The 16,942-nt window shown below is 43.2% G+C and overlaps 1 protein-coding gene across 8 annotated transcripts in view; it reads right to left on the reverse strand.

Annotated features, from left to right (window-relative positions):
• The window catches only part of FGGY (FGGY carbohydrate kinase domain containing), a 514,571-nt gene that overhangs the window by 479,078 nt on the left and 18,551 nt on the right, over window positions 1-16,942 (reverse strand). The window lies entirely within an intron of this gene.

Below are 16,942 nucleotides of genomic sequence, written 5' to 3' on the forward strand. Positions count from 1 at the left end.
GCTACAAGATGAGATTGTTTTTATTCCAGTTTTATTAAAGTATAATTGACATACAGAACTATTGTTCAAGGTACACAGCATAAAGCTTACATATACCTTAAGAAATGATTATCACAATACATCTAGTAAATATCTATCATCTCATACAGATTGAAAAGCAAAGAAACAGAAAAATATTTGTGTCATGAGGTCTCGTAGGATCTACTCTCAACAACTTTCATATACAAATACTGCAGGGTTAATTATATTTATCACATTGTACATTATATTCCTAGTATTCATTTATCTTATAACTGGAAGTTTTGTACCTTTTGCCTGCTTTCATCCAATTCCCTCCTCACCCTGACGGTGAGTGTCTATTTTATAGGTGATTAAGATGAGACTCCAAGGAATATGTAAATTTTCTCTTAACGCGAGGTCCACACACTTATGAACAGTAAACGCAAGTTGCGATAATCATGCACATTATACTGACGGGCAAAAAAGTTTCGGAAATTAAGAGATGAGGCAGCAAGACTGCAGAGCAGCCTGAACCCACAATCCCACATCTGTACGTTCTCTTTTCCTTCGTAACAGCTCACAGCACAGATTTGAAGAGGCAAATACACTGCAGGCCATGTCGGGAACTGACTGGGACTGCGAAGGAGCCTCGAGGGAGACAGGATCAGGAATTTGTTAGACAATCTGTTTTCTTTACAGACGCCTTGTGAGTTACAAGGAAACCTGACCAGCGAACACTCCAGGAATTCCTTGGCCTTCACTGCCACTCTAGGTCCCTTTGCTCAGATTAGCCCCCATGACGCAGACATCTCACAGAGGCTTTCATTTTCCAGACTGGCGTTTTAAAGAATAAAAACAAGCCCCCAAGACATTTATGCTGGAGAACGTGCTACAGTCCCCTAGGTGAGCTCAGGGTAGCCTCAGCACCCAGGGTCTAATTTCAACCACAGCAGTGTTCTGTATCCTTTCACTTCAAAGAGGTAATGTTTCCTCAGCAAGATCATACTTGGGGATTCAAAAACGTAGTCAGCCAGCAGGTGTTCCGTTAAGGTTTCCTGGGTATTTATCCCAGTTAAAAATGGCTTCATTAAACATGATGGCTTCTGACTTGCTCACAATGATCCCCCAACAGCATGTGGCCCCTATGGTTCCTGGGCAGCTGGAGAGGCGAAGGTGGAAACTGGAGTAGGAACAAGGGCTACCCTTCTCTGAGCTTCAGAGAACAACTCCAAGGCTCCAGCCTAACTGCTTTCTCATCTCCTCACCCACACGATCAGTGGCACCAGTTTTCAAAACATGCATTCCTTCAAACATCCAACAGGGATATTTTTTCTTCAAGCCATTACTCGAAGGAAACTGAAAACTGAAATAGATCAAAGCACAGCAGTGCTGTGTCAAGCAAAGATCATCCTTGCCTGGCCCTTGACCCTCCCCCAACAGTGGCTCTGCTGAGTTCTTCCTAAGGACTGAAAACCATTGGCTGAGGCCCTCGGCACAGCATCCCAGGCCCTCCGGGAACTGCCCTCTGCCTCCTATCCAGCCACATCTACTACAGTCCTGCCTGTTCTCACATCAGGCTTCAGACACATTGAACCCTCACAGATTCCCAGGTGCACCACACCACTACAGGACTGTCTCCACTTCATGCTTCTCTTTCGTTCCAACTTCCTCTCTTCTGTGCTTCAGTTCAGTTCAGCCGCTCAGTCATGTCTGAATCTTTGCAACCCCATGGACTGCAGCATGCCAGGCCTCCCTGTCCATCACCAACTCACGGAGTTTACTCAAACTCATGTCCATGGAGTCGGTGATACCATCCAACCATCTCATCCTCTGTCATCCCCTTCTCCTCCTGCCTTCAATCTTTCCCATAATCAGGGTCTTTTCCGATGAGTCAGTACTTTGCATCAGGTGGCCAAAGTATTGGAGTTTCAGCTTCAGCATCAGTCCTTCCAATGAATATTCAGGACTGATTTCCTCTAGGATGGACTGGTTGGATCTCCTTGCAGTCCAAGGGACTCTCAAGAGTCTTCTCCAACACCACAGTTCAAAAGCATCAATTCTTCAGTGCTCAGCTTTCTTTACAGTCCAACTCTCACATCCATACATGACCACTGGAAAAATCATAGCTTTGACTAGAAGGACTGTTGTTGGCATCTCTGCTTTTTAATATGCTGCCTACTGACTTTCATGTTAAGATCTTGCTCAACCAACACTTCTTTTTAAATTTGTTTGGCTGCTCTGTGGCACGTAGGATCTTTGCTGCCATGTGTGGGATCTTCACTGAGGCGTGTGGGATCTTCACTGAGGCGTGTGGGATCTTCACTGAGGCATGTGGGATACAGTTCCCAGACCAGAGATTGGACCTGGGCTCCTTCCCCTGGAAGCACAGAGTCTTAATCACTGCACCACCAGAGAATCCCAACCATCACCTCTTGCCTCTCTCCATGCCCCAGTGCCACCAGAGTACTGTGTCCCTTCTTTTTTTTTAAACTTTTTAAAAATCACTCTGACCGAATTTTTGGCTTCTGTGTTCACCTCCCTCACTGGCCTGAACCTGAAGAAAGGAACTGATTGATTTCTATATCCTCAGCTCCTACAGTGCCTGTATCCCCAAACACTGTCTGGTACATAATAGTTCTCAGTAAGTTCTTATGGAATGAACATCTAAATCAGTGAATTAACAAAAAAAAATAAGGATGAACAGGTTCGTGCTTTAATGCTTTAATAGTTCAGATTCCTAGGTTTGGATTTATCTGCACTAGTGTTTTGCCTTGATTCTAATATCTGTATGCTTCATTCATCCAATTAATATTTACTGGATGCTTACAACCACATTTTAATTCTAAGGTACTCATTTCTTTTCACATTTAGCTTCTCTGAAATCAGTGACTCTTAAAAACCAATGGCAACCAGGAACATCTTTCTTAGTGATATATGAAATGAGGCATGTTGCAATCAGTGACTGATATTAGAAGAAATGCAGATTGTGCCAGGCATCAGACACCCTGCTAGGAACTGAGGATACAGTGAAGGGCAAAACAGGGCAGTGCCGTGGCTTATATCTTCCTAGATTTCTTTATCTGCAGAGGAGGAGGACTGACTAGGCTGGCCACTCCACCGCCCCCAAATGACCACAGGCCTCCACTTGCTGAACTCAGGACTGCCTCTCTTAGCGTCCCACCGTCACCACTTGGAAGGACCCAAGGATGCTGCTCTCCAACACCGATCCTGGCAAGTCAACAACTCTGTCCTTGACTAAAGCTTTTCAAAACTATTCTAAACACTGCAGGGAGAAACAAGGGGAAAGAAATAGGAAATGAAGAATCCATGCAAACATTCTGGCTTACACAGACCTAGCCAGCCACCCAAGCTTCTCTCTACTCCTACCAGAGCCAGTGACAAAATCGGCCCCCAGGGAGCTGGCCCAGCTCCTCAGGCCTGGTTCCCTCACTTGCGACTGTCGTCTTCTGCATGGAATATCTCATCTCACCACCCACCAGACATCCTGATTTAGTCCCAGTAAAATCCAAAGAGGCAGATTTCCACTCTGTAGCTGACTCAGGGCTTACCCTGGCTCTGGGTTTTGGACCTATTTCTTGGCTAAAGAGGAAAGAGCCCATCCTTCCGGAGAACCCTCCCCCTCCACTCTGACTTGTATGGAGACTGGAGCTTTGCCATTAGAGAGTTAACTCCAGGGCTGCCTGGACCACAGCGGTACCCCTAGTGCCAGCCCAGTGTCTGGCACATGGCACAAACTCACCACGTCCCTGAGACTCAGAGCAAACTCTTAAAACCCACCTTTAGGGAAATAATAAAAAGGTAAAAATTTATTGTGTATCTGATGTTTTACTAAGCAGCTTGCTTACATTTTTAAATCCACTTTTTGTCCTGATATCAACCCTTGAAGAGAATTACTAGGACCATTCCCATTTTACTGATGAGGAAAAACAAGTCCTAGACTAGTCAAGTAACTTGCTCACGTATGTCATACAAATAGCAAGTGATAGAGGTGAGAGCAGTCTCGATCCCTCTGGCTGCCAAATCCTTAACCGTTCTCGGAATGCCATGCTAACAGGTTCATGCATGCTAACAGGTTCATGCATGCTAAGTTGCTTCGGTCGTGTCCGGCTCTGCGACCCCGTGGATTGTATGTAGCCCATCAGGCTCTTCTGTCCACAGGGACTCTTCAGGCAAGAATACTAGAGTGGGTTGCAGTGCCCTCCTCCAGGAAATCTTCCCAACTCAGGGATAGAACCCACCTCTCTTATGTCTCCTGCACTGGCAGGTGGGTTTTTTACCACCAGTGCCACCTAGGAAGCCCCATGCTGCAGGATACCCTCCACGTAGTTAATGCACGTTTGCCAAGGACTCTGCCTACTCTGTACACTGTTCTTGTTGTTTAGTCGCTAAGTTGTGTCTGACTCTTTTGTGACCCTGTGAGATGTAACCCGCCAGACTCCTCTGTTCATGACAAGAATACTGGAGTGGATTTCCTTCTCCGGGGGATCTTCCTAACCTAGGGCTCAAAGCCATGTGCCTACTCTGTCTACAACTGGTTTACACAGAACTCAGGCTGCCCACCTTCAGAGACTGGCCCTTTCCCAATACCAGGTGGCCTCTCGCTGGTAAAACTATCCATTTCTAGACTGTATGACTGAGACATCAGTCCAAAAGAGAGTCAAACCCACGGGAACAAGGGCATCATACCTTCTCTGCGTTGTTCACGCACACACACCCCAGTTCATGTTTTTGTAAGAAATAGATCCTAATTAAATATTTCAGGTTCACTACGTTTCCTATTACTATAGTTTTAAGTGATCTCTTTATGATTGTTTCCACACCTGGATCTTGAGAAGTTCAAGCTCTAGGGCAGCTTCCCTGAAACTTGACCCTGTGAGTTATAAAAACTCTGCCAGAGGATTTTCTGCACTCAGATTCCTCGTCTCCCCTCTGTGCCCTTTGTTCCTGGGTCATAAGTACTCTCTGATGTGTCCTAGACTCCAAACTACATTTCAGTTCCTCTTGGCCTCAGAGAATAAAGTAACTGCAAAATGGAAAACATTATTCTCTTTTATAATTTGCTTTAAAAAAAAAAAAGGATTAGGATCCTCCTGCATGCTTGGCACTTTTACACATTTGCTCATCTCTTCCAACTGAAATGCATTCAAGCTGGGGAACCTACCACCATTTTATACCTTGTTGGGATAGGAAAATTTGCCCCAAGTCACACAAAGAGTAAACGGCAGCAGCATCTGCATTTGAACCCTGGCCTCTTAAGGCAACTTTAGGGCTCTTTCCAACCTAAAAGTGAAAACCGAATCCTTCAACAACAGTATCAACAACAAAGGCAGCAACAACTGGCACTTATTAAGCTCTGCTCTGCAAATCACCCACCTGATTCTGTGATTTCACTTGTAACAATCCCGTGAGGTTGCCACTACAGCTCATTTTCCAGTTAGAGAGACTGAGGTTCTCAGCAATAAAGCAGTTTAAGGTCACAGAGCACAACACCAAAGGAGCTGGGTTTTGTCCAGGTCACAATGGTGTGGCTTTAAACCCCAACAGATGAATGCTGAGAGTCAGAAAGTTGATCCCACTTCATTCATTTGAGTCAGAAATAAATTCTTTAAAAAGAAAGACAACTAATAAGGAATATGGGGTATCCGACTCTCTGTGACCTCATGGGCTGTAGCCCACCAGGCTGCTTTGTCCGTGGGGATAATCCAGGCAAGAATACTGGAATGGGTTGCCATGGCCTCCTCCAGGGGATCTTCTCAACCCAGGTATCGAACCCAGGTCTTCTGCATTGCAGGCAGATTCTTTACCATCTGAGCCACCAGGGAAGCCCATTAAAAAAGAAACACAACTAACAGGGAATATGGGGTGGCTGGTCAGACAAGAGAATTAAGAGCATAGACTGTGGAAGCCAAGAGAAAGAAAAGCTACAGGGAGAAATTCAAGCTGGCTGCACACATGTCCCAGGCCTTACCTAACTTCTCAGTCTACAAGAGGCTCCAAAGGGAAGAACAGCTTCCCAGCCAATTGCCAGCACGGACTGAACTGGTTTTAGCCTCTGTTCATGATCAAAAGACCGCTCTTATGATAAATATTTATATGGTGCATTAAATAACAGCCTGTACAAATATTATTAGAAATGTGCCACAGGAAACCACAGGCTTCACAGCTGATTCCTCAACAAACGTGAAAGCTGCTCAAAGGCAGTGAGAAAAGGAGACAGAGTCAGGGACATGGAGGCTGTTCTCTGCATAACTGTCCCAAAAATTCTCAAAAGGGGTCATGCTACACATAATCGTGCTGAAAACCACTCTGTGGGGTTGTCTCTTATATTTATTTGCTTCCTTCTTTTCCCCTAAATGACTAAAGAGCAGAACACTGGTCCCTAAGACTGCAACCCTCCAGAGTGGATAAGCTTACCTGCAGTTCTACTTCTTAGTGGGCCACTCCTCCAGGACAAACTTGAGGACAGTGGCTACAGATACAGCATCCCAGGGACCTGGGAGTGAGCTTAATATCCTCTCTTGACTTTGATCTTTGGTCTTGGCTGGGAGTTCAAGTACACAAGTCACACACAAATTTTTTTTTTTTTTAGTTATAATATAATCAGGGGGTTGGGAGATTTGGGAATAAAAACATAAGCAATGAGTATGCTGCTCCACTTCAGTCTCCTTAACAGAAGGAATTAAATACCACTTTAAGCAATTCTCCCATGCTCTAAAATGGAGAGAAAATTTGGCAGGGGAAGGAAAGAGCTAATTTGGCAATAATACCTGGTTCTCCATCGGCTTTACCCAAAATATACATGGGAGAACAAGTACAGCTTCTTGACAGGTACTTCTCCTCTTAAAGTGAAAGGCTGTCTCCTGCAGCTCCAATCTTGCTATATTCTTTGAATGATTAACTAAGATTGTATAACCAGAGGGCCCAGCACAGTGCCTGGTATTAATATATGGTATGCTCAGTAACAGCTTCCCTAGTGGCTCAGATGGTAAAGAATCTGCCTACAATATGGGAGACCCAGCTTCAATCTCTGGATTGGGAAGATCCCCTGGAGAAGGGAATGGCCACCCACTCCAGTATTCTTGCCTGGAGAATTCCATGGACAGAGGAGCTTGGCAGGCTATGGTCATAGGGTCACAAAGAGTCAGACATAACTGAGCGGCTCACACACACACACACACACACTCAGTAAACAGCAGCAATTATTAGGACTATTAAGATATGCCAACCTTCTCTTTCATGATCAAATCATCCCTGAACATCTGCAGGGATGTTTAGTATGCATGATCTATACCTAGGTATTCACACCATGTCTAACAGCTCAAATTCCAGTAAACAAATGTAAAGTGCTTTCTCTGGGTCAGGACACTAGGAATAGGAAGCTGAAAAATATATCATTTCTGATTTTAAATAGTTGAAAATTTAGTGTAAGAATCTTATTTTTGAAAGTAAAACAGCGATGCCTCAAGTTGTGCCTAGTTTATGTACTTGAAGCACAGCTAATGCACCTGGTAATATTGCACGTGGCAGTAAGGGGGCTCCATTTGCCAGTGGAATCTCGGCTTATTCTTGAAGCCAAGCATCTTGTTCCAACTCCACCTTCCTTGGCAGAATATGGAGATGTAAGTTGATAAAATAAGTACCAGGTTACTGTTTTCATCAGTCTTCCAAGCACTAGATCAGAAGCCCAGTATTTTTCAAGACGTTGAGGATCTTCATGCTTTGGACTGAGCCCATCTTTAAAGACAAATCTGAGATGACTGGACAAGGGGTATGGAATTAAATCAGACAGAAGAAAAGCTGGCTGTCATCTTAGATTCAAAGTTGGATTCCAACAGGTAGAACAGGCAAACCTAAGGAAGCCTCGTGCATGCCTCACAACGCGGTGGCCACGGGGATCAACACTGAGGCAGTCCTGGGCAGTGGCCAAAACCCACCACCGTCCAAGAGCCACACAAGCAACGCTCAACAGCTGACGCAGAGAAAATACAAAACCCAGCCATGCTGAGGCCAAATGCACGGTATAGGTCCTAACGAAATCATGGGTGGAAAATCTGATGCATCAAATGACATCCCCAAACTCCCAAAACAAACACTGCCTGAGAGTAAATTAAACTCTGGATCTCCCATGTCCTCTTCTATAAAACCTCACTTACACTCCCTTCTCTTCAATCCTTGTAATCCAATAAAGCAGCTCCCTACTTGTTAAAATGCCTTCCAAGCCCTTTAAAATGCCCTACCAAGCTATTCTCTCTGCAGAGACGGGGAGAGGGGGAACCCACATTTATGACACCCACCCTTCCCCCACTTACAGGGGGAAGACACTGAAATCCTGAGGGGAACAAAATCCAGTGGATGGTCACAAAGCTGGAAGATGAAGGAGGCTGTATTCAATTTCAGGTTTGTCTAGGCCAGAACAGGACTCTTATCTATCCCTGAAATGACTTGACTTTTCCCACCTCCCAGCCAAGTTGCTTTCATCCTTAGCATACTCAGAACACAATTCCAAGTCAGTTCATCCTGTGAAAACTTCTCAGACACTCAACCATCAGAAACGCCCCTTCCATGCTCTGATTAATGACAACCCTATGTCACTATATAGGCTACTGTGAGAAGCATTAGATATTGAGAATGTTCTGCCCTCTACTTCCTTCTGCCTAGAGGGAAACATGCGTGTGTCCTGCAGTAATAGGGAAATTCTTGGGCTGGGAGGGAGGAGGAAACTATTAATGTATAAAATAGTCGAATACCTTTTAAAATAAAAAGCATCTAAAAACTCTCCATCCCTGGAGAGGTCTAGAAGCACAGTCAGCAAGCCTCTCTTCTGTATGAAGCACTGCACCCCTTCCCAGGGCATTCTTCCTCCTGACCTGCAGCCCACTTCCACACACAGGCATGGAGGAGAGAAGTACTGGGTACAGCAACAAAATCCAATCCCTGCACCATCTTGCAAAACTCTGCCCTCAAAGACAATGCCCAGCCTGAGGATGGCTGAGGTTTCTAGCCTACTCTTTTGGCTTTTTTTTTTTTTTTCCCCCTTTTTAAAGAAATTCTATTATTTTTTTTCTATTATTTTACTAATATAAACATTTTTATATTATTATTATTATATAGTATATATTATTAATATATAGTAATTTATTTTTACTTACTGCTAACAATTACTGACCATTTTTTAATTGGAGGATAACTGCTTTACAATGTTGTGTTCGTTTTTGCTGTACAACGTGCTGCTCTATGACGCCCCCATACCCTATTTATGAAGAATGGCTAGGTGGCTTCAAGGCCCCACGTGAAAGGCCTAAAGAATGAGTTACTGGAAGATTACTGAACAGCGTGCCTTTCCAGAAACAGGCCCTGTTAAAATTATCATGAGCTGCAGGGTAAGCTTCAACACCAGCAATGCTGCTTCTGCCCAAAGTGAAGGACAAGTTCTTTATCTGGCCCACTAGGAACTCAAAGCTTCTGCTCCTGCCCGAACCACTAACCCCACTGCCCAACCTCATCTCTGATCACAACTCCTAATATGCCAACCTTGCAACATTACTAGCAATCCCGCAAATGAAAGTTTGCTGCCTTTGTTCATGTGATGCAAAAAATACAAACTTGCAGTTCATAGAAAAAGATATTCAATCCATACATTGACCCGTTAACCTCACAAAAATGGAGGGAAATGCAAATCAAAACAACATTGAGATACAATTTTACACCTTAAAAAAATGGGCAAAAAATGAAAATGCTGATAATATCCATTTTGGGCAAGTGCTTGGGGACACAAGCAGTTTCAGATACTTTTAGTAGGAGAATAATTGGTTCATCCTGCTTTAGAACAATTTGGCAATATCTATCTGTTTTCCAAATCTACCCCTTTACCCAAGAGCTATAACTTCTATGAATTTACCTTCTAAGAACTGAAGATTGGCTCATCTAAAAGATATATACAAAAATGCACATTTCAGCTTTATTTTTTAAAGGCAAGGGCACACTCACAAAAACCCTGGAAACAAATTCAATATTCATTTATAGTGCCTGCATGCTAAATCGCTTTAGTCGTGTGTGTCTGACTCTTTGCAACCTCATGGACTGTAGCCCACCAGGCTCCTCTTTCCAAGGGATTCTCCAAGCAAGAATACTGGAGTGTGTTGTCTTGCCCTCCTCCAGGGGATCTTCCCAACCCAGGGATCAAACCCACATCTCCTGCAGCTCCTGCATTGCAGCTGGATTCTTTACCACTGAACCACTACGGAAGCCCCATTCATTTATAGGGGCCTTGCTAAAACTGATACAGAAACAGTTGTTAAAAATGAGACATAGCTAAAAAAAATTGCTAATTATGTGTTACTGAGTAAAAGAGCAAATTCTTGGACACTACAACATGACTGCATTTGTAAGAACTCTGTAAAGAGGAAACCACATCAGTGGTTCTCAAACTGTGATCTTCAGAGAAGCAGCATCAGCACCACCAAGCAATGTGTTAGAAATGCAAACTCTCAGGCTCCAGCCCAGATCTACTAATGCAGAAACTAGGGAGTATGGTTCACAGCCTGTGCTATTAAAACCCTTCAGGCTACCCTGAATGCTGCTGCTGCTGCTGCTGCTGCTAAATCGCTTCAGTCATGCCCGACTCTGTGCGACCCCATAGATAGCAGACCACCAGGCTCCCCCGTCCCTGGGATTCTCCAGGCAAGGACATTGGAGTGGGTTGGCATTTCCTTCTCCAATGCATGAAAGTGAAAAGTGAAAGTGAAGTCACTCAGTTGTGTCCAACTCTTAGCGACCCCATGGACTGCAGCCCACCAGACTCCTCCGTCCATGGGATTTTCCAAGCAAGAGTACTGGAATGGGGTGCCATCACCTTCTCCGAAACTGTGTAAGGACCTAACATACAAAACTTCAGGAAGAATATGCAAAAGCCTGCTTACTGCAGTGACATCTAGAGAAAGAAGTACAGTGGAAGCATGGAGGGCAATTTTTAACCTCCCCTCTCTGTGCTGTTTGAATTTTCACAATAGGCAGCTACTATTGTAATAATAAGAAAGATTCTTGTACTGGGTTGAAATCTACTTTATGTGGCTTCCACCCTCTAGTCCACATTTTTATCCCATGGTATTATCCAAACCACCTAATCTCTTTTAAGTGAGCTAGCACTTAGATATGCAGCCCTTAGATATGCAGATGACACCAGCCTTACTGCAGAAAGTGAAGAACTAAAGAGCCTCTTGATGAAAGTGAAAGAGGAGAGTGAGAAAGCTGGCTTAAAACTCAACATTCAGAAAACTAAGATCGTGGCATCTAGTCTCATCACTTCATGGCAGATAGATGGGGAAACAACGGAAACAGTGACAGATTTCATTTTGGGGGACTCCAAAATCATTGCAGATAGTGACTGTAGCCATGAAATTAAAAGATGCTTGCTCCTTGGAAGAAAAGCTATGACCAACCTAGACAGCATATTAAAAAGCAGAGACGTTACTTTGCCAACAAAGGTCCATCTAGTCAAAGCTATGGTTTTTCCAATAGTCATGTATGGATGTAAGAGTTGGACTATAAAGAAAGCTGAGTGCTGAAGAATGGATGCTTTTGAATTGTGGTGTTAGAGAAGACTCTTGAGAGTCCTTTGGACTGTAAGAGATCCAACCAGTTCATCCTAAAGGAGATCAGTCCTGAATATTCATTGGAAGGACTGATGTTGAAGCTGAAACTCCAATACTTTGGCCACCTGATGCGAAGAGCTGACTCATTTGACAAGACTTTGATGCTGGGAAAGATTGAAGGAGGGAGGAGAAGGGGATGACAGAGGGTGAGATGGTTGGATGGCATCACCAGCCCGATGGACATGAGTTGGACTATAAAGAAAGCTGAGTGCTGAAGAATTGATGCTTTTGAACTGTGGTGTTGGAGAAGACTCTTGAGAGTCCCTTGGACTGTAAGAGATCCAACCAGTTCATCCTAAAGAAGATCAGTCCTGAATATTCACTGGAAGGACTGATGCTGAAGCTGAAACTCCAATCCTTTGGCTACCTGATGTGAAGAACTGACTAATCTGAAAAGACCCTGATGCTGGGAAAGATTGAAGGCAGGAGAAGGGGATGACAGAGGATGAGATGATTGGATGGCATCACCAACTCAATGGACATGCGTTTCAGTAAACTCTGGGAGCTGGTGATGGACAGGGAGGCCTGGCGTGCTGCAGTCCATGGGGTCGCAAACATTCAGACACAGCTGAGCGATTGAACTGAATTGAGCCCTTTGAATGTTTTAAAATGATTCTCATGACCTTCTCGAGGAAGGAGCTTTCTTTCCTCTTTGTTATATACTTTTAGTTCCGACAACTGCTGTTCCATGCCATGGCTTTTCCTAAAATCAAGAGACAGGAAGAAAGGATATGGTGTGCTTAGTACATTTAACAAGAATAATCTTCAGAGTCCCATGTTCCCATGTGACTGTGTGTGGATATGAGGGAAGCTGGGCTAATAGCAACCTGTGAGCACACAGTAGGTCTTCTTTAGCTCCCTGAGGCTCCCCCAGATGGAACACATGCTGGGACAAATTACTGGCCCATCCAGCCCAATATCCAATCTCACACACTAAAAAGGGAACAATCTGCAGAGGAGAAAAGGGAAGAAGAGGTGGGGTGTCTTTGCCAAGTGCCTTGGAAGGTGAGCTTTGAGGTAGCCTCCTCAAGAACCTGACTCGTCCTTTAAGGTCCCTAGAATTTGGTGTTGTCTATGTTCTATCAATAGGCATCATCACACAAATAGCAATCTTTCTCAAACTTGTATTTTGTGCCAACCATCGTCTTGGATCAACAGATTTCATGTGAGCATTTACTCTCTTCCTGGCCTGCTACTAGTGACTTAGCAGATGGCCTTGATGAAACTTCCAACAACTTTGGAGGGTCCACAAACAAAAATTGATCCTTTTGAACTGCGGTGTTGGAAAAGACTCCTGAGAGTCCCTTGGACTGCAAGGAGATCCAACCAGTCCATCCTAAAGGAAACTAGTCCTGAGTATTCATTGGAAGGACTAATGCTGAAGCTGAAACTCCAATCCTTTGGCCACCTGATTCGAAGAACTGACTAATAAGTTCTTAGGGGAAAGTAAGGTTCTGTGCATTTAGGTCACTTGCCCAATGGCACCCCACTCCAGTACTCTTGCCTGGCAAATCCCATGGATGGAGGAGCCTGGTAGGCTGCAGTCCATGGGGTCGCCAAGAGTCGGATACGACTGAGCGACTTCCCTTTCACTTTTCACTTTCATGCATTGGAGAAGGAAATGGCAACCCATTCCCGTTTCCTTGCCTGGAGAATCCCAGGGACGGGGAAGCCTGGTGGGCTGCCGTCTATGGGGCCACACAGAGTCAGACACGACTGAAGTGACTTAGCAGCACCAGCCCAATGTCACAGTCTCAGTAAAAAACAAGAGAGGGACTTCAACCCATGCTCTCTCCACTATGTCGCATGATGATTTAAAACAGCCACACTCTAATATCAACATTGGCCACATAATTCTATAATCCCAGAATCTGATAAATTATACTGAGTTTGGCATATCTAAATCACGCTTGATTTTTTTATTTTATTTTTAAACTTCACAATATTATATTAGTTTTGCCAAACATCGAAATGAATCCGCCACAGGTATACCTGTGCTGCCCATCCTGAACCCTCCTCCCTCCTCCCTCCCCATTCCATCCCTCTGGGTCGTCCCAGTGCACCAGCCCCAAGCATTCAGCATCATGCATCGAACCTGGACTGGCAACTCGTTTCATACATGATATTTGACATGTTTCAATGCCATTCTCCCAAATCTTCCCACCCTCTCCCTCTCCCACAGAGTCCATAAGACTGTTCTATACATCAGTGTCTCTTTTGCTGTCTCGTACACAGGGTTATTGTTAACATCTTTCTAAATTCCATATATATGCGTTAGTATACTGTATTGGTGCTTTTCTTTCTGGCTTACTTCACTCTGTATAATAGGCTCCAGTTTCATCCACCTCATTAGAACTGATTCAAATGTATTCTTTTTAATGGCTGAGTAATACTCCATTGTGCATATGTACCACAGCTTTCTTATCCAGTCATCTGCTGATGGGCATCTAGGTTGCTTCCACGTCCTGGCTATTATAAACAATGCTGCAATGAACATTGGGATACACGTGTCTCTTTCCCTTCTGGTTTCCTCAGTGTGTATGCCCAGCAGTGGGATTGCTGGGTCATAAGGCAGGTCTATTTCCAGTTTTTTAAGGAATCTCCACACTGTTCTCCATAGTGGCTGTACTAGTTTGCATTCCCACCAACAGTGTTAAGAGGGTCCCCTTTTCTCCACACCCTCTCCAGCATTTATTACTTGTAGACTTTTGGATCGCAGCCATTCTGACTGGCATGAAATGGTACCTCATAGTGGTTTTGATTTGCATTTCTCTGATAATGAGTGATGTTGAGCATCTTTTCATGTGTTTGTTAGCCATCTGTATGTCTTCTTTGGAGAAATGTCTATTTAGTTCTTTGGCCCATTTTTTGATTGGCTCATTTATTTTTCTGGAGTTGAGCTGTAGGAGTTGCTTATATATTTTTGAGATTAGTTGTTTGTCAGTTGCTTCATTTGCTATTATTTTCTCCCATTCTGAAGGCTGTCTTTTCACCTTGCTAATAGTTTCCTTTGATGTGCAGAAGCTTTTAAGTTTAATTAGGTCCCATTTGTTTATTTTTGCTTTTATTTCCAATATTCTGGGAGGTGGGTCATAGAGGATCCTGCTGTGATGTATGTCAGAGAATGTTTTGCCTATGTTCTCCTCTAGGAGTTTTATAGTTTCTGGTCTTACGTTGAGATCTTTAATCCATTTTGAGTTTATTTTTGTGTATGGTGTTAGAAAGTGTTCTAGTTTCATTCTTTTACAAGTGGTTGACCAGATTTCCCAGCACCACTTGTTAAAGAGATTGTCTTTAATCCATTGTATATTCTTGCCTCCTTTGTCAAAGATAAGGTGTCCATATGTGTGTGGATTTATCTCTGGGCTTTCTATTTTGTTCCATTGATCTATATTTCTGTCTTTGTGCCAGTACCATACTGTCTTGATAACTGTGGCTTTGTAGTAGAGCCTGAAGTCAGGTAGGTTGATTCCTCCAGTTCCATTCTTCTTTCTCAAGATCGCTTTGGCTATTCGAGGTTTTTTGTTTTTCCATACAAATTGTGAAATTATTTGTTCTAGCTCTGTGAAGAATACTGTTGGTAGCTTGATGGGGATTGCACTGAATCTATAAATTGCTTTGGGTAGTATACTCATTTTCACTATATTGATTCTTCCAATCCATGAACATGGTATATTTCTCCATCTGTTAGTGTCCTCTTTGATTTCTTTCACCAGTGTTTTATAGTTTTCTATATATAGGTCTTTAGTTTCTTTAGGTAGATATATTCCTATTTTATTCTTTCCGTTGCAATGGTGAATGGAATTGTTTCCTTAATTTCTCTTTCTGTTTTCTCATTATTAGTGTATAGGAATGCAAGGGATTTCTGTGTGTTGATTTTATATCCTGCAACTTTACTATAGCCATTGATTAGTTCTAGTAATTTTCTGGTGGAGTCTTTAGGGTTTTCTATGTAGAGGATCATGTCATCTGCAAATAGTGAGAGCTTTACTTCTTCTTTTCCAATTTGGATTCCTTTTATTTCTTTTTCTGCTCTGATTGCTGGGGCCAAAACTTCCAAAACTATGTTGAATAGTAATAGTGAAAGTGGGCACCCTTGTCTTGTTCCTGACTTTAGAGGAAATGCTTTCAATTTTTCACCATTGAGGATAATGTTTGCTGTGGGTTTGTCATATATAGCTTTTATTATGAGGTATGTTCCTTCTATTCCTGCTTTCTGGAGAGTTTTGATCATAAATGGATGTTGAATTTTGTCAAAGGCTTTCTCTGCATCTATTGAGATAATCATATGGTTTTTATTTTTCAATTTGTTAATGTGGTAAATCACGCTTGATTTTATCACCTGTCTTCTCAACTTTTATCCCCTATAGGTGTTCAGTAACTGAGTGCTTTCCAAATCTCTTCATCCCATAGCCACTTTAGCAGAATTCAAGATACTCAGCTCTCAGCCTGGTCTGCAACAGATTTCAGTGTAACTGGCCCAAAATCCAGATGGCCCAAGGGACAGGCAACACATACATTTAGGCTGAATGATTTTTACTTTATTTTCCCCACTCTTCCTAAACCCAGTCCCCACACAAATCACTGTATATGTACTTGCTATATAAACTCTGCTTCATCATCCATATTGATAAGGACCTTCTAAACAATTTAAAACGATAGTTAAAGGACTTCCAGGAAAAACCATCTCATCGTTTTTCCTTGTGTCAAACCCACTTCTGCCCAAACATACTGTGCCTTTTCTCTTCTTTCCCACCAAGTGGCACCACGAACCACCCTGACATTGTAGTCAGCAATCTAAAAATTATCACTGATTCCCTGTGCAGGTTATTCTCTGTTTACCCACCTCTTCCACACTCAACCCTTTTCTGCCTACCCTGTGTCCTGGGGATTATAGTCTGACCTCTAAGGCCCTCTAACCCTTTTATCTTCTAGTTGGTTTTACCCATGGAGAGCCATTAGCAGAAACCTTAAAGGAGGAAGGAAAGTAAGGTCAGGGTACCCTTCCTTTGGAGCTGCCTCAAACTTGCTGCATTTCTTTAAGATAAAAGATCCTCTCAAGGCAGCTTTCTCTACGGGATTTCTGAGTTCTCCATCCCTTGCCCGCTTAAGTAGAAAGGTATAACAATACCACTAATATTAGCTCTAGGCATTCATGCTGCCCTCATCTTTCTAAATAGTTCCTGTACTTAAAATTATAAAAATCTAAGGGTGTCATTCCTTCCAATTTATTCCTTCACTGTTTCCTTTCAGGCCTCAAACAGTAAAAG

The sequence above is a fragment of the Bubalus kerabau genome, chromosome 6 (assembly GCF_029407905.1).
Source record: "Bubalus kerabau isolate K-KA32 ecotype Philippines breed swamp buffalo chromosome 6, PCC_UOA_SB_1v2, whole genome shotgun sequence".
Classification (NCBI taxonomy): Eukaryota; Metazoa; Chordata; class Mammalia; order Artiodactyla; family Bovidae; genus Bubalus; species Bubalus kerabau.